The 19,008-nt window shown below is 41.8% G+C and overlaps 1 pseudogene; it reads left to right on the top strand.

Annotated features, from left to right (window-relative positions):
• Positions 1-13,004: 13,004 nt before the first annotated feature.
• LOC148149456 (putative G protein-coupled receptor 139) lies at positions 13,005-18,414 on the top strand (annotated as a pseudogene).
• The last annotated feature ends 594 nt before the right edge of the window (positions 18,415-19,008 follow it).

The following is a 19,008-nucleotide window of genomic DNA, read 5'->3' as shown; positions in this document are numbered from 1 at the left end:
GTGCTTGGATGGTCTTTGTTTGATTCAAAAGACAGCACCCTCTGAAATGCAGCATTCAGTCACTGCAGCTTGGATTTTGTCTTCAAGACAACAGAGAGATTTCGAGAACACCAGGGTCAAAAATTCAAAATTACATCACTTCCATTTATTCATTTTTTTTATTTGCTGGATTGCTGAAGTTATAACAAAGGTATTTTAGCACAACACTTTCTGTATTCCTTCAATTGGTGAAGATTTGAATCAGATGTAATTTCTTTCTTTCACACATATCACTTTCAAAAGCATCTCCCACAATTTTATTTAAATGGATTCAATCATTCACATTTTGCTACATACGAGCTAAAGGCATGAACAATGTAGGACGCACCAAAATATTGTGGTCTCTGAAATAAGATATTGCTGATTTTGTGAGCAGTGACTTTAATCTGGAGTCCCCTGTCTGCTAACAGTTCAATGGAACCAGGAATACATCACAGTCACTGCTAAGCAACAGTCAGTGGACAAGAGGTGCGTTACTCAGGGGTAAATGTAGGGGAATGGGTCTGGGTGGGTTGCTCTTCGGAGGGCCGGTGTGGACTTGTTGGGCCGAAGGGCCTATTGGGAATCTAATCTAATCTAATCTAATTATGTTATGGGTTATTTTGGGAGGTGACATTAATATTGAATACAGTTGATTCATTTACCTTCAATCATCAGTCAATGCTGCTGTTGATGTGTCATCAAACTGACGGTTTTTGTAGAGAATAAGTTGTTTGACGATGTGTATGCCATCCCCAATTTACAAACGTTTTATTTAAAAGAGTAGGACGTTCCAGCCAGTGCTCCTCTGCTCGGCCTGTTATTTGTCTTTTCCATTTCCTCTTCAAACTTCTGACTTTAAACTTCCTCAGAGGGGAATGGAGAAGGCGACTCCCTGACTGGATGCTGTCTCAGGTAAGTCTCAGACCAAGCCGGTGTGGGAGGTAAGTAAGGGAGGTGAGTCGCAGATCAGTCCGGTGTGGGAGGTAAGTAAGGAAGGTGAGTCTCAGACCAGGACAGTGTGAGAGGTAAGTAAGGGAGGTGAATCGCAGGCCAGGCCGGTGTGGGAGGTAAGTAAGGGAGGTGAGTCGCAGATCAGGCCGGTGTGAGAGGTAAGTAAGGGAGGTGAGTCCCAGACCAGGCCGGTGTGGGAGGTAAGTAAGGAGGGCACATCCCAGACCAGGCGGTGTGGGAGGTAAGTACAGGAGGCAGGTCCCAGACCAGGCCAGCATTGGCATTGTTTTGGCATCATGGTAGCCCACAAACTCACCAACACACTAAAACAGCAGCTAATGAACTTAAAGACCGGAAACAGACAACAGGCAAAACTAATGTAATTTACAAAATACTTTGCAAGAACTGTAACAAACATTACATTGGACAAACAGGCAGAAAACTAGCCACCAGGATACATAAACATCAACTAGCCACAAAAAGACACGACCCACTTTCACTAGTATCCTTACATACAGATGAGGAAGGACACCATTTCAACCTGGACAACACATCCATCCCGGGACAAGCCAAACAGAGACATGCACGAGAATTTCCAGAAACATAGCATCCAACCAGAACTGTATCAACAAACAAATTGTTAGTGAATGATAACATCAGTGTAATAGTGAGAAAGGGTATTGGCATAGAAAATCTAGAAGTGGGATCAGTCTGGGTGGAGCTAAGAAACAACAAGGGATGGGAAATATTAGTGAAAGTTGTCTATAAGACTCCAAACAATGGTGGTAAGTTAGGGGATTGCATTAAACAGGAAATTAGAGATGCATTCAACAAAGTGCTGCAGTAATCATTGTTATTTTTAATCCACTTACCACCCCTGAGAAAAAGAACAGTAAATGACATCACCACAGGAAATGATGTCATCATAGGAAGTGACATCACCAACCCAAGGAAACCTAAACACATAAATAGAAAGTGAGCCATGCCACCAGAGCTTTATCCGGAGGCTCACTGATGATGTTACCTAGTATGGTGATGAAACATCTGAAAACTAACCTTCCCGCTCAGTGAGCAAACCTACATCCAGAACCTCAACCTCAACTATAAATCTTCTCAAAACTCGCTAACAGGGGTGTAGGTATAGGGTAAATTGTTATTATGTGAGAACCTGAAATTAAAAGTGCAGGAGAAATAGGTTTTAGCTTTCAGTTCTGTGAAGGACATTGGTATTTTGAAAACGTAGTTCAGAAAGTAATTTTGGGCAGAGGACTAAAGATACCCTTTCTGCGTTTTCAAGCTGAGAAACTTCGTTGCACCATGTTACCTTTGCAAGGTTTCCAGTTGGCATAGTGGTTAGCACTGCTGTCTCACAGCAACAGTGACCCAGACTAAAGTCAGAGAGCAGCTGAAGAACGCAGTCAAATACTCATTCATTATAATTGGTAAATTATTTCATCAATTAATGTGGAGCATCTGGAATCAGAGCTGTCAATCTATCACTGACTCTAAACTCTGACACTACTTCTTTCCCTTCTTAATCTCCTTTATCAATCATTAATTTGTGTTTTGCCTGCTTGGGTAACATGCATCATCTGTTACATGAGTTGGTGAATTTTTGACTTTATTTGGACATTTTAAAAATATTTTAAACCTGGAGAGTTTAACTTGTTTAACTCCAGAAAATCCATCTGGCTTAGTCCTTTTATAACCAGCACGTAAATGGTGAAATAGATGGGAAACATTCGTGGCTGTAACAGCTGCTCCTTTTTTTGAGGTATTTTAGGTGCTGGAGGTGATCTCCTCAAATTCCAGGAGCAGCAATTACTGTTTTATATGCTGTTGCATTGTTTTGGAACTTTGGGAAATAAAAGTCAAAACAGCAGCAGTTTTAAAAGGGAGAAGAACAGACAAAGGAAGCACATAGTGAGGTCAGTGCAGGAGAGAGAGAGAGAAAGAAACTGACACTGCCTTTGCTGTTTGAATTCATGAATCAGTGGCACACAGAGGGTGATACGTCTATGGAATGAGCTGTCAGAGGAAGTGGTGGAGGCTGGTACAATTGCAATATTAAAGAGGCATTTGGATGGGTACATGAATAGGAAGGGTTTGGAGGGATATGGGCTGGGTGCTGGCAGGAGGGACTAGATTGGGTTGGGATATCTGGTCGGCATGGACGGGTTGGACTGAAGGGTCTGTTACCATGCTGTACATCTCTATGACTCTGTGACTCAATACACAATCCACATCAAATCCAAAACATTAAGCACAATCAAACAAGAAGTGGAATGTGCTAAGATTTTACAGCACAGAAACAGCCCTTTGGCCCATGATGCCAAATTAAGCTAATTCCTTCTACCTGCCCAAGGTCCATATCCTTCCTATCCTTGCATATTCATATGCTTATTCAAAAGGCTCTTAAACGCCCCAATGGTATCTGCCTCCACCACCTACTTTTCCAACCTGCTCATAAAACTGGACCAAGTGCTGGAAAACAGGACTAGAATAGTGAACTGTTTGACTTGCACAGACTTAATAAGCCAGAGGGCTTTTTTAAATTCATTGGTAGGACATGAGCATCACTGGCTTGACCAGAATTTATTGCCGACCCTTAGTTGCCCAGAGGTGATGGTGAGCTGCCTCCTTGAACCGCTGCAGTCTATGAGCTGTAACTTGACCCATAATGCCCTGAAGGAGAGAATTCCAGGATTTTGACCCAGTAACATTGAAAGAATGGTGATTTATTTTCCAAGCCACGCTGATGAGTGGATTGGAGGGGAACTTGCAGAGGGTGTGTTCCTGCTGCTGCTACTGAGCATCTGAACTATGGATCTCTATGACTCTGTGACTGATCACAAAAGAAGTTACCCTGAAGTCCTACAACATAGTCCCCTATCAATGACAGCAATTCAACATGCAACAGCATGTCTGTCAGGAACCTAATGATTTTCTGAGGCTTGTCATGAATAAATGGTAAGATTCTAGTTTTGATAAAATCTGTATGGTTCATGTTACTACACACAAGCAGCAGTTATTGAGCTGTTGTTACCTCTTTTGGGTAGGGGACACATCTATGTTCACATGTGTTATTAGTCTGTGAATTGTAAAATCCTTACCATGTGGAAAAAGGCAAACTTAGTTTTCTGTATTTGCCCGATGGTATTTCTGTTGAATGTGGATATTTGAATAATGCAATTTGAAAGGATTAATTTGGGGCTTTTAACTAGATGACCTCAATCAAATTGAACAAATCAAGCTGATGCAAATTCATTTTTAAAGCGTACAATCCTAAAAATGGGAAATAAATGGATATATCAGCTGTCTTTGCTGGTGGTCAGTGAACAATATCATTCACAATATCAGGAGGACCCTCTGTGCTTCAAATCACACCACAATTTCTCTCCTTACCAAAAGTATGTCTGCATGGAGGATCTTTGTTCTTTTCAAAGCACAGAACCCTCAGTTATGCAGCATTCAGTCAGACAATCATAGAGATGTACAGTACAGAAACAGACCCTTTGGTCCAACTCGTCCATGCCGACCAGATATCCTAAACTAATCTAGTCACATAAACCCTTCCTATTCATATATCCATCCAGATGCCTTTTAAATATTGTAATTGCACCAGCCTCCATCACATCCTCATTCCATATACACACCACCTTCTTCATGAAGAAGTTGCCCCTTAGGTCCCTTTTAGATATTTTTTCCTCTCACCTTAAACCTATGCCCTCTAATTCATCCATTTCAGTCATAATTTACTATGCCTATTTACCCTATCCATGCCTTTCATGATTTTATAAACATCTATAAGGTCACCCCTCAGGCTCCAATGCTCCAGGGAACATAACCCCAGCCTATTCAGCCTCTCCCTATAGCTCAAACCCTCCAACCCTGGCAACATCCTTGGAAATCTTTTCTTGAACCCTTACAAGTTTAACAACATTCTTCCCATAGCAGGGAGACCAGAACTGCACACAATATTTCAAAAGTGCTCAACTAACTTCCTTTACAGCTGCAATACGAAATCCCAACTCCTATACTCAATGCGCTGACCAATAAAGGAAAGCATACCAAACACCTTCTTCGCTATCCTGACTATCTGCAACTCCACTTTCAAGGAACTATGAATGTGCACTCCAAGGTCTCTTTGTTCAGCAACACTCTTCAGAACTTTACTGTTGAGTATTTAAGTCCTGCCCCAATTTGCCTTTCCAAAATGCAGCACCTCACATCTACCTAAATTAAACTCCATCTGACACACCTTGGCCCATTCGTCCATCTGATCAAGATCCTGTTGCACTCTGAGGTAAACATCTTCGCTGTCCACTACACCTCCAATTTTGGTGTTACCTCAGTGCTGTACTGAAGCACAGCTTTGATCATGTCTTCAAGACTGCTTCAGAGAACACGAGGGTCAAAAATTCAGGATTGCACCACTTCAATTTATTCATTTTTTTCACTTGCTGGATAACCGAAGTCATTACAAAGCTATTTTAGCACAGCATTTTCTGTTATTCTTTAATCTGGGGTGGTTTGAATCAGATGCTTTAGTATTCTTTCGTGCCATGCTACGGTGGCTCAGTGGTTAGCACTGCTGCCTCACAGTGCCAGAGACCCGGGTTCAATTCCCGCCTCGGGTAACAGTCTGTGTGGAGTTTGCACATTCTCCCCGTGTCTGTGTGGGTTTCCTCTGGGTGCTCTGGTTTCCTCCCACAGTCCAAAGATGTGCAGGTTAGGTGAATTGGCCATGCTAAATTGCCTGTAGTGTTAGGTGAAGGGGTAAATGTAGAGGAATGGGTCTGGGTGGGTTGCTCTTCGGAGGGTCGGTGTGGACGTGTTGGGACGAAGGGCCTGTTTCCACACTGTAAGTATTCTAACCTAATCTATCACTCTCAAAAGCATCTCCCACAATTTTATTTAGATGAATTCAATCATTCACACTTTGCCACATATCAGCTGAAGGCATGAATGATGTAGGAAGCGCTGAGTTATTGTGGTCTCTGAAATCAGAGGTTGTTGATTTTGTTGGCAGTGACTTTAATGTGGAACCCCAGTGTGATGATAGTTCAACTGAGCCAGGAACACTTCAACAGAGATTTCTAAGCAATAGTAAGAGGACAGTTGTCATTAGCTATTTTGGAGGTGACAGTAATATTAGATACAATAGATTCATTTACCTTTAATCATAAGCCACGCCAAGAAACATCAAGAAACAGGTGGCTTCTCTTGAAAACAAGATATTTGACAATGTGCAGGTGGTCCTCAATTTATGAAGGTCAGATTTCGAATTGCTTTTGAATAAGATCCCGTGTTAATATTACTTTTAAGGATTTGGCTCGCATTTATGAATATGGATTTGATATTGTACTATATGTGTTTTGACTTGTGTACAAATTGACTTAGGAAAATACTCAGAAATGGTGTCCATTTGGCCCGTAACAGGGAATAGAACAGTTTACCTCATGCAACGTATCATTTTCAGAAATATTAATATTTCCATCTGGCTCCATCTGGTGGCAATCCACAATCAGCAGCCGAGGATCCCACTTCCCACAGAGTCCTCATTACATTATTGAACATGATTGTTGACCACTCCCTATTGTAGTGACAGCGCTATTGGCTCTTGCTGCCCTGGAATTGGTTCATTTCCCTGAAATCATCACGGTGAAAAAGGGGTGTCGACTGTTCGAGTGAAGCAATGCAGCTTGCTCCACAAGTGAAAAAGGTCAGCACAGGATTTACATTCATACATCATCTGCCCCAATCTTGGGATATCCCAATCACTTTGCAGCAAACTAAATACTTTTGAAACACAAACAGAAATTGCTGAAGAGACTCAGCAGGTCTGGCATCTGTGGAGCAAGTCAATGTTTTGGGTCCAGCAACCCTTCTTCAGAACTTTAATTCCAGCAATACATGTGTTTCTTTCAGAATTCCGGCATTTACAATTCTTGGAGTACTTTTTTAAAAAATACTTTTAAGTGCAGTCAAAAACACAATTTTTACCAGGCAGTAAGACAACAAGCAGCTACTTACTTTTTAAACTTGCTGTTTGAATAATAAATGTTGGCCAAGGGCAGGATAATTGACAGAAAAATGAAAAGCATTAATTTGATTTAAATTGATTTGGAATGGGAAGTTGAAGGAAGATGCTGTCTATGTGCACGTCATTACTTTAACTGTCCTCCTCTCCTTGAAAAATGTTTGGGGTCACCTGAAAGAATAGATAGATTCCCCGGCCTCTCTATCTTATTGGGAAGACAGTCCTTCCCTCAGTGCAGCATTCCCTCAGTACTGCAACAGGAGTGTCCATCTTCACCTTTTAACAGGGGTTCTTCCCCCAGGAGTTGGAGGAGATGGCATCCTCTTTGACCACACAGTGACTGGTGAAACCAACAGCAGGCATGTGGCTCTTCAAAGCTGGAAACCTTGTACTGAGAGGAAGCAGAAGCTCAGGTGGTACGAAAGGTGAGTGGTGTCACATGTTCAGGTGCCTGCTCCCACATTCTGAGGGTCACGGCATTCTGCTGTACAGTGCACCACAACACACCATGAGACTGTTCTCCATCTCCTCCTTCCTGAATCTTCACATCTCCTCCACCTGAGCTGACAGCATTCATCCTAATGCCCCCACACATTATAGTGCAGAGAGAGGCCATTCAGCCCATTCAGCCTGCCCTGATTCTATCACCTCGTGCCAATCTTCCACCTTTTCCTCAAGTCCCTGCAACCCATTTCTCTCCTAATAACCATCTCATGCTCTCTTGAGTGCGTCAGTTGAATCAACCTCCAGCACATTTGTCAGCAAGACATAAAATCATTGCAACATGGAAAATAGCCAATTGACCCAACAAGTCCACACCAACCCTCCGAAGAGTAACCCACCCAGACCCATTCTCCTACCCCATTACTCTACATTTACCCCTAACCTACACATCCCTGAACGCTTTGGCAATTTAGCATGGCCAGTTCACCTAACCTGCACATCTTTGGACAGAGAAAGAAAGCCAGAGCATCCAGAGGAAACCCCCACAGATGCGGGGAGAATGTGCAAACTCCACACAGACAGTTGCCTGAGCAGGAATCAAACCCAGGTCCCTAGTGCTGTGAGGCAGCAGTGCTAACCATTGAGCCACCATGCCATCCTTGCTACTGCCTGAATGAAAATATTTTTGCTCACACACACACCCCCCATCCCTCGCTTCCTAGAAAAGGTATAGATGGCTATGGGCCAAATTCACAAGGATGTCACTGAGACCTGTGGAGTTCAAAACTGGAGGACGAAGATTTCAAAGGGACCTAAGGGGCAATGTTTTCATGCAGAGGATGGTGAGCACGTGGAATTAGCTGCCAGAGAAAGTGGTAGGTGCAGGTACAATTACAATATTTAAAAGACATGAATGGGAAAGGTTTAAAGGGATATCGAGCAAATGCACAAAAATGGGACTCGGAAACCAGGTCGGCATTGATGAATTGGGCCAAAGGGCCTGTTCCTGTGCTGTATACCTCTATGACTATCTACGCCCTTGCATAGATGAGTGGGTAAAGTTTCTCCCTATTTACTCTTTCCATCCCATTCATGATTTTGAAAACTTCTATCCAATCTCTCCTCAGCCTTCTTCCCTCCAAGGAGATCAGTCCTAACTTCCTCAATTTACCCTCATCACTGAGATTTCTCACTCCCGCGACCATTCTGCATTATCTCCTATCTTTTCTTGAATCTCTGAAATCCATTTGCCGTAGAGGCAAGGACATTCATAACAAGAGGGACCGGGTCCTGTAAGCAAAATACAGGGAGCTGAGAAATCAGTTGAAGCAGTGACCTCAAAGGAAGTAAACATGGGATTGTACTCAGTGCCTCACATTAGCAAGCCTGAGAGCAGGGGAATTGAGCAGCTGGAGGGATGGTGTATGAGGAAGAGATTTAGATTCTTGACGTATTCAAAATAATTGCAGAAAAATGGGGTATGCACAAGATAGATGGGTTACATTGCCGCTAGAGTGGGACTTGTAACCTGTCCAGGGCATTCATAAAAAAGAAAATCTGGAATTAAGTGTCTGATGATGACAATGAATCTATTAGCAATCATTGGAAAATTCACTGATGTCCTTCAGGGAAGGCAACTGCCATCCATACCTGGTCTGGCCTACATGTGACTCCAGACCACAGCAGTGTGATTGGCTCTTCACTACCCTGTGGGAAATTAGGATGGATAATAAATGCAGGCCCAGCCAGCGATACTCTCATCCTCTGAATGAATAAAAGAAAACTAACATTGTTGGGAGTTGGGGAACAGGGGGTTTCAACGAGAAGGAGAAGGAGATCAGAAATCTGAGAGGGAAGGCAAGAGAGAGGGACACAAAGATGGAGAGGAAAGATGGAAAAGTAGGAAGCAAAAGTGGAAGGCAATGGAAACACTGTCCAGCAGCAAACAGAGCAGGAGTACTGAAGGAAATACATACCAATATCAAAGAGAAAGGGCTTAAAATATTATATCTGAACGCATGGACGATCCACAATAAGGTAGACAAATGAGCAGCTCTAAGCAGGTGTAATATAAATCTGATGACAGGGACATAGTGACAAGACGGGGAAAAGTGAAGATCCAGGAGTATTTAATCTTTTGAAAGGACTGGTATAACAGAAAACAGAAAAACTGAAATCAGTGTGTAATAGTGAGAAAGGGTATTGGCACAGAAAATCCAGAGGTGGAATCAGTCTGGGTGGAGCTAAGAAACAACAAGGGATGGGAAATATTAATGGAAGTTGTCTATTGGCCTCCAAACAATGGTGGTAAGTTAGGGGATTGCATTAAACAGGAAATTAGAGATGCATTCAACAAAGTGCTGCAGTAGTCATTGTTAATTTTAATCCACATCTCGACTGGGCAAACCATGACCTGAATAATATTGTGCTTGGTGAATTCTTCACTGTACACGATGGGGTTTTTAGACCAGGTCATTGTGAAACTGACTCGGAAACAGGCTATACTAGGTTTCCTGAAGAAGGGCTCATGCCCGAAACATCGATTCTCCTGCTCCTTGGAAGCTGCCTGACCTGCTGCGCTTTTCCAGCAACACATTTTCAGCTCTGATCTCCAGCATCTGTAGTCCTCACTTTCTCCTATCCTAGGTTTTGTTTAGTGCAATAAAATAGCATCATGCGGACTCAAAACATTAATTCTGCCTCTCTTTCTCTCTCTGTCTCTCTGTCCATCTGTCTCTCTGTCCAGACACTTCCAGAGCTGCTGTGTTTCTCCAGCATTTCCTACACTTTGTTTCAGATTTCCAGCAGCTGCAGAATTTTGCTTTTAATTCACAACCTTATCATGAGAGATGATTTAGAAAGTAGTGACCATTACACAGTATTAGGACAGAAAGTGGTGAATCCAAAACTATGGTCCTAAATCTAAACAAGGGAAATTCAAAGGTATAAGGGGTGAGGTGGATGTGACAGACAGGATAACAGCTCGAACAGGCATGACAGTGAATAGGCAATGGTGAATATTTAAAGACGATATGCAGGCATTCTAACAGTTACCTAGGGCCTTTCAGACAAAAGAACGCAACAAGAATGTGGCCCAACCAAATGGTTGCCAACAGAAATTAAGAGTACTGTTAGACTAAAGAGGAGTGACGTGAAGTTTCTAAAACAAAACAGTAAGCTGGGTGGTTGGGAGTTCAGCAAAGAAAGCCAATAATTTGATTGATCGAGTAAAGATGGAATGTGGATGTAAATGCGCAAAGAATATAAACTGAGATTGTAAGAACTTTCATAATTATGTAAAGCAGAAAGATGAGCGAAAGTAAATGTAAGCCCCTGACAATGTAAAATGGGAGAATTGATAACAGAGAACAAAGAAATGGAAGACCAATTAAACAGTTCCTTCTGTGCTGTCTTCACAGAAAGAGACCCACTAAATGCTTCCTAGAATTGCTCAGGAAGAAGCTATTATTGTGAAGAAGGCATTGAAGGAAGTTAGTACGAATAAATTAGAAACAAATATGCTGAATAAATTAATGGCATTGAAACCTGACAAATCTCTACATCCCAGAGCACTAAACGATATGGACATGGAAATAATAAATGCATTGATGAGCATCTTACAAACTTCTGAAGAGTTTGTAACAGTCCCAGCAGATTGGAAGGTGGTAAAATGAGATACCGGATGGAAGAAGGAAACAGGCAATTTCAGACCCAGTCAGCCTAATATTAGGAGCAGAGAACATGCAGGAGTCTATAATAAAGGATGTTGAACCAGAACACCTGAAAAATACCAATGGATTCCACAAAGCTAACATGTATTTATGAAAAGGAAATCACGTTAGACATACTTACTCAAGTTTCTTTTTGAGGATGCAATCAAAAAAATTGATGAGGGAGAACCAGTGGATGTGGTGTGTTTAAATTTTCATAAAGCTTTTCAAAACGCCCCAAACGCCCCAGAAGAGTTATGATAGTATTGTGATTTGACATGAGGAATGTACTGGTGAGCTTGCCTCAGTACTTCACAAGTCACACTATTAGCATTGATTTACTTATCCAAATGACCAATGGTTTCTCAATTAATAATCCTTTCCAGACTTGAAATATTTTTCTCTGGGATTCTTCAATGAGCTGAAGAATACTTTGCCGATTATAAAGCTGGTTTCTAAAGCAAGTGCAAAACTGCTTAACTTTGAAGATATCCTCCAGAATGATACATGTATATCATAGAATGCCGACACAGTGGAAACAGACCATGGATGGCACGGTAGCACAGTGGTTAGCACTGCTGCCTCAAGGCGCCAGAGACGTGGGTTCAATTCCCAACTCAGGCAACTGTCTGTGTGGTGTTTGCACATTCTCCCTGTGTCTGCGTGGGTTTCCTCCGGGTGCTCCCATTTCCTCACACAGGCCAAAAATGTGCAGGTTAGGTGAATTGGCCATGCTAAATTGCCTTATGTTAGGTGAAGGGGTAAATGTAAGGGAATGGGTCTGGGTGGGTTGCTCTTTGGTGGGTCAGTGTGGACTTGTTGGGCCGAAGGGCCTATTTCCACACTGTAAGTAATCTAATCTAAAAAAAACATTTGGCCCAACAAGACCACACTGATCCTCCAAAAAGTAAACCACCCAAACCCATTTTCCTACCCTATTACTTTACATTTACTCATGACTAACGCACTTAACCTACACATCCCTGAACACCATGGCCAATTTAACTGGTCAATTCACCTAACCTGCACATCTTTGGATTGTGGGAGGAAACTGGAGCAAACACAGGAAACCAACGCAGACATGGGGGAAATGTGCAAACTTCAAATAGACAGTCACCCGAGGCTGGAATGTAACCCATGTCGCTAGCGCTGCGAGGCAGCAGCGCTAACCACTGAACCACCATGGCACCATTTCTATAAACCTTTTAATCTTATCCAGATAGAGACAATTACAAAACAGGAAAGAAAACAAAGACTCTGCAAAGATGCTTTGAAAAGAGCAAATCGAAAGCATCTTATTCTCCAAAGGTCGGAAAAGCAAAAGATAGGATTTGGTGAAACCTCACAAACCCCCAGCTTTCCTGTTGACAACGTTGAATTGCTGACAGCTGCAGGCTGATGTAAGATTTTCCAAGTGTGTCAAATACATTGGGTAAGTAACTAAATATTGTCTTAAAATGACTGACTTTAAATATTACATGGAAAGGAAACAGCTGTAGAAAATGTGCAAATGATAGATGAAAATACCGATGTTACATTAATCAGTAATATTCCTCAAACTGGTTTATATGAAACTATTTTCCTCAATAGTATATCTGGCTTTGAGCCACTGATTCCTACGATTAATTACAGTTTATTTCATGAGTTACATGAGTTTTCACATGATTGTCTCTATTTGTTTGTTCAATGACCTGTGATTGATATGAACAATGAGGTATCTGTCACCTCTCTGTACTTTTCTCTCCATAAATATGACGCTCCTCTGAATGCTTCATGTAATCAGACAGAGCTATTATCTGTGGCACCAGCAGGAAAATCTCTCCGCTCACACAACAATGTGTGAATCAACAATACTCCATCAGTTGGAAAATGTTTACTATTCTGTTCTTGCAGTTGTTGGAGTTCTTGGTAAGACATTTAATAGTTTCAAGGAAATGAATTTTGACATGTAACTTAACCTTGTTATCTCTGATTTTGTTTTTCTTTAAAAGTTCCGTTTAAAACCATATTTTGGTGATTACAGCACTCACTTACAATCAATAACAAAGCTTTCTTTGTAGAAAAAGCAATCTGAATGATTGTAAATGTAATTGTTACATATTTGACATTCCCAAAATAAATGTTTTGTTCCAATATCGATTGTTGGTGTGAATCTATGACCAGAAATGCATGCAGTGTCACAGCAAAGACTTGCAAATAGACTCGCAGCTAACCTGGCTAATAGTTCTGACCTAACACAAAGCTCCATAACCTCAGGGAATCTGGTGTCTGGAAATTCACACAGACCAGCCAAGGACAGAATACTTACACAGACCTGGTGTTAGAGTAGAGAGGGCTGAGAGGGGATCAGAGTGAGTTGCATAGAATTTGAAGGGCATGGATAGGGTGGATAGAAATGAACTGTTTCCCTTTAGTTTAAGGGGACATAATTTGAAGGTGAAAGACATGAGACTTCAAGGAGGTTTGAGGAAAATGTTTTTCACCCAAAGGATTATGGGAATCTGGAATGCACTACCCTGGGTGCATATTTGAAGTGTGTAAATGCACAACATTTAAGTAGTGTTTGAATAAGCACTTGAAATGTTCTAACAGTCAAGGATATGGGCCAAGTACTGGAAAGGGACATTAGTGTAGATGTACATTGTTGTTTGTTGTTGCAGACTCAATGGTCCGAAAGGCCTGATCTGAATTGTATGATTCTATGAACCGTAAATATAAAATATAGAACTAGCAGTGAAAGGTGGCACAGCTGAAGGAACAAGTCTAGCTACCAATCATACAGCAATGTTTGATAAAGATGAAAAGAGTGAATATGTTGTATGTGTATGCACTTGTTTGTCATCCTAATTTTTGTGTTAGTGCATATTTTATATTGACATTGGAACAGAACTTACAATCATCAAAAATAAGAAACACCATCCCACATTGTAGTTAAAATGGACTTCCCTCATTTGGTTATTAGAGTCATAGAGTCATAGAGATGTACAGCATGGAAACAGACACTTCTGTCCAACCCATCCATGCTGACCAGATATCCCAACCCAATCGAGTCCCACCTGCCAGCACCCAGCCCATATCCCTCCAAACCCTTCGTATTCATTAGATTAGATTAGATTAGATTAGATTACTTACAGTGTGGAAACAGGCCCTTCGGCCCAACAGGTCCACACCGACCCACCGAAGCCCAACCCACCCATTCCCCTACATTTACCCCTTTTACCTAACACTACGGGCAATTTAGCATGGCCAATTCACCTGACCTGCACATCTTTGGACTGTGGGAGGAAACCGGAGCACCCGAAGGAAACCCACGCAGACACAGGGAGAATGTGCAAACTCCACACAGTCAGTCGTCTGAGTCGGGAATTGAACCCGGGTCTCTGGTGCTGTGAGGCAGCAGTGCTAATTACTGTGCCATCGTGCTGCCCACAAATACCCATCCAAATGCCACTTAAATGTTGCAATTGGACCAGCCTCCACCACATCCTCTGGCAGCTCATTCCATTCACCCTCTGCATGAAAACATTGCCCCTTAGGTCTCTTTTATCTCTTTCCCCTCTCACCCCATACCTATGCCCTCTAGTTCTGGACTTCCCAACCCCAGGGAAAAGACTTTGCCTATTTATCCTATACATGCCTCTCATAATTTTGTAAACCTCTATAAGGTCACCCCTCAGCCTCCGATGGTCCAGGGAAAAGAGCCTCAAGCTGTTCAGCCTCTCCCTGTAGCTCAGATTCTCCAACCCTGGCAACATCCTTGTAAATAATTTCTGAACCCTTTCAAGTTTCACAACATCTTTCCGATAGGAAGGAGACCAGAATTGCATGCAATATTCTAACAGTGGCCTAACCCAATGTCCTGTACAGCCGCAACATGACCTCCCAACTCCTGTACTCAATACTCTAACCAATAAAGGAAAGCATACCAAATGCCTTCTTCTCTATCCTATCTACCTGCGACTCCACTTTCAAGGAGCTATGAACCTGCACTCCAAGGTCTCTTTGTTCAGCAACACTCCCTAGGATCTTACCATTAAGTGTATAAGTCCTGCTAAGATTTGCTTTTCCAAAATGCAGCACCTCGCATTTATCTGAATTAAAGTCAATCTGCCAGTTCTCAGCCCATTGGCCTATCTGGTCCAAATCCTGCTGTAATCTGAGGTAACCCTCTTTTCTGTCCACTACACCTCCAATTTTGGTGTCACCTTCAAACTTACTAACTGTACCTCTTATGCTCATATCCAAATCATTTATGTAAATGACAAAACGTAGAGGGCCCAGCATCGGTCCTTGTGGCACTCCACTGGTCACAGGCCTCCAGTCTGAAAAACAACTCTCCACCACCACCCACTGTCTTCTACCTTTGAGCCAGTTCTGTATCCAAGTGGCTAGTTCTCCCTGAATTCTATGAGATCTAACCTTGCTAATCAGTCTCTCATGGGGAACCTTGTCAAACGCCTGACTGAAGTCCATATAGATCACATCTACTGCTCTGCCCTCATCAATCTTCTTTGTTACTTCTTCAAAAAACTCAATCAAGTTTGTGAGACATGATTTCCCATGCATAAAGCCATGTTGACTATCCCAAATCAGTCCTTCCCTTTCCAAATAGATGTACATCCTGTCCCTCAGGATTCCCTCCACCACCGAGGTCAGGCTCACCGATCTATAGTTCCCTGGTTTATCTTTACAGTCCTTCTTAAACAGTGGCACCATGTTTGCCAACCTCCAGTCTTCCGGCACCTCACCTGTGACTATCGGTGATACAAATAGCCATCACTTCTTCAGCTTCCCACAGAGTTCTTGGGTACACCTGATCAGGTCCTGGGGATTTATCCACCTTTATCCATTTTGAGACATCCAGCGCTTCCTCCTCTGTGATCTGGACATTTTACAAGGTGTCACCATCTATTTCCCTACAGTCTATATCTTCCATATCCTTTTCAACAGTAAATACTGATGCAAAATATTCATTTAGTATCTCCCCCATTTTCTGTGGCTCCACACAAAGGCCGCCTTGCTGATCTTTGAGGGGCTCTATTCTCTCCCTAGTTACCCTTTGGTCCTTAATATATTTGTAAAAATATACCTGGAACTCTTAATTCATATCCTTGCACTAAAATCATTTTAAAAAGGAAAGAACTATTGACCTATGGTGGCTAAAATAATCACTTGATCATATGTTAAACCAGTTCACAAAACCATCAAAAAACGACGACTCTGTTTGAATTGAAATTGACGCATTTTCTAATGGATTGAAACAGTCACTCAGACCTCTAACTATTGTTTCGTTTATACCTTTCTGGACGTTTCACATAATGGAATGGAAGTTGCCTGCAAATTATCCCTGTTTGGAGCCAGACATTGGAATACTCAATGGAACTACCTTTCCAACAGAACAGGCTGAAAATTGATCAGTTCTATCTTCAGGACTGGAAGATGTGTTCTCCCACTCTCTCTATCACCCTGTTTCTCTCTTGACCTTTTAAAAGTCAACATTCAGTGAAAAGCAGAGAACTCAAGGATATCTGCAGATGATGCAGGTCATCAATTAAACAACTCTGGGTTCAGATTAAGCCTAACTATTCAAAGGCTCTTAAGAATGTTTTAAACCGTACATATCACCTCGCGCCCACTAATTTGTAAGAAAATGTGGAAATCCCTGTCCAAAAATGGGCATTTAAGCTCAGACTCTGCAAACTTTCAAAGAAAAATGGAAAGGTCAGGGCCTTATAATGTAAGTATATTGTATGGCAAAAAATGATTCATGGGGGGGACTCCTATGGCACAGTAATATAGTTCCTCCCTCAGGGAAAAAAAGTCTGAGTTCAAATCGTATCTTCCCAGATATTTGTTGTAACATCTCTGAAAAGTTTGAATAAAAGTGTCTATAGTGAGGTTCAGGTAAGTCAAGACTGACCCCATGACACTGACATCAGTAACATACTAGTCTAGAATAAGCATGTGCAGAGAGAAAGAGATCTCAAACTATGCATGAGAGCCATATTCAATAACCAACTATGTACAGATATAAATAAAGAGGTGTCACAGGACAGAAGGAGTTGAAATGCCTTGCTTAGAAATAGTGAGCAAGCAATCTCAAGAACACTCATAACTCAAGATAACTGGACCAGTATTTCAATGTGAAGGCAGCAATATTGGCTCAAAACAGTACCAAGGCAGATTACAGGATCAGTCAGGGCTCACTTCAAAGACAGAACAAGATTTTGGTTGTTGATTAATATATTCATATTGTAAAGTACTTATGAATTCATATTATTCACATGCTATTTGAGATTCAAATTTATAATTCCCTATTTACCCCCTATATGTTTTTTGTTTAACTCAGTGGCTATTCTGATCCTGTCACAAGGAGAGTGTGGACTCTCGCAATGTATCACTCACTATTTGGTGGCCATGGCAGTGGCAGATCTACTTGTTGTTTTCACTGATGTGATACTGTTTACAGTTATTCCTTTTCATTTTCCAGGTACCTATCTGGACACCACTCCTGCACGCTCTGTCTTACATGTCCTGCTTTCTGCAGCCACAGACATTTCAGTCTGATTCACTGTCACTTTCACCTTTGATCGGTTTATTGCAATTCATTATCATAAGTTGAAAACAATATATTGTACAGAGAAAACTGTGACCATGGTTATTGCAACTGTAAGCATGCTGTTCTTCTTGAAAAATATTCCTTGGTACTTTGTATATGAACCTGAATATATAATTGACAATGTGCCCTGGAGTTACTTTGCAAAACCAAGTTTTTTCATTGAAACTGCCTGGATAGCATAATAATACTGCCTCAGTATTATTTTAACTCCTTTCCTCCCATTCATTCTGATTTTACTGCTCAATGCTCTGACTGTCAGAAACATTTTAGTGACCAGCAGAATCCGCAGGAAGCTACTGGATCACAGCAAGAGTGAGAATCAATCTGACTCAGAGATGGAGAGCCGCAGGAAATCTATAGTTTTACTCTTTGCTATTTCTCGTAGTTTTGTAATGCTGTAGCTAACAAATATTATATATTTCCTTTATTGGCAAATTGCAAATATTTATGATTATACAGGTCCCCATGATCCTGCGTATATCACTGAACAATCAGGCTACATGCTGCAGCTTTTGAGTACCTGCACCAACACCTGTATTTATGCAATGACCCAGACTAAATTCAGAGAGCAGCTGAAGAATGCAGTCAAATACCTATTCACTGTAATTGGTAAATTACTGAAATAAGTCAAATAAAATCAGAGCCATCTTTCTGTCTCTTATTCTGGTTACAGTATTTCTTCAAAAGATTGCAACCTATTTTCTTCCTCAGTCCGTGTCTGACTTCATCTCCATTGGAAATCTTCCCTCTATGGCCTCCAGGGTGGTAGCTTTCAGATTCCAGTTTCCATATCAATGCTCACAAAAAGACCCATTGCTCAAGCCTTTTCTTTTCAAATGGTCCATTATATATGATAATGCTCAGGTAGGTGGGGCTCAGTTCCCATGTGGGGATGACCATTTTTCATTGCTGAGACCACAGCTCTCTGTGGTCTCACTTTGTCCTTCCAGGAATGGCAGACAATTTCTCAGTTAACAAGAGTGGCATGGTGGCGCAGTGGGCAGCATAGTGGGTCAGTGGTTAACACTGCTGTCTCACAGCACCAGTGATCCAGGTTCAATTCCCGCCTCAGGTGATGGTCTGTGTGGAGAATGCACATTCTCCCCGTGTCTGCATGGGTTTCCTCCGGGTGCTCCAGTTTCCTCCCACGGTCCAAAGATGTGCAGGTTAGGTGCTAAATTGCCCATGGTGTTCAGGGATGTGCAGGTTAGGTGCACTAG

The sequence above is a fragment of the Chiloscyllium plagiosum genome, unplaced genomic scaffold, assembly GCF_037043375.1.
Source record: "Chiloscyllium plagiosum isolate Xiang-an unplaced genomic scaffold, Cpla_swu_hap1 HiC_scaffold_8, whole genome shotgun sequence".
NCBI lineage: Eukaryota > Metazoa > Chordata > Chondrichthyes > Orectolobiformes > Hemiscylliidae > Chiloscyllium > Chiloscyllium plagiosum.
Note: the sequence above shows the minus strand (reverse complement) of the source record. Positions and strands in the feature narration are given on the sequence as shown.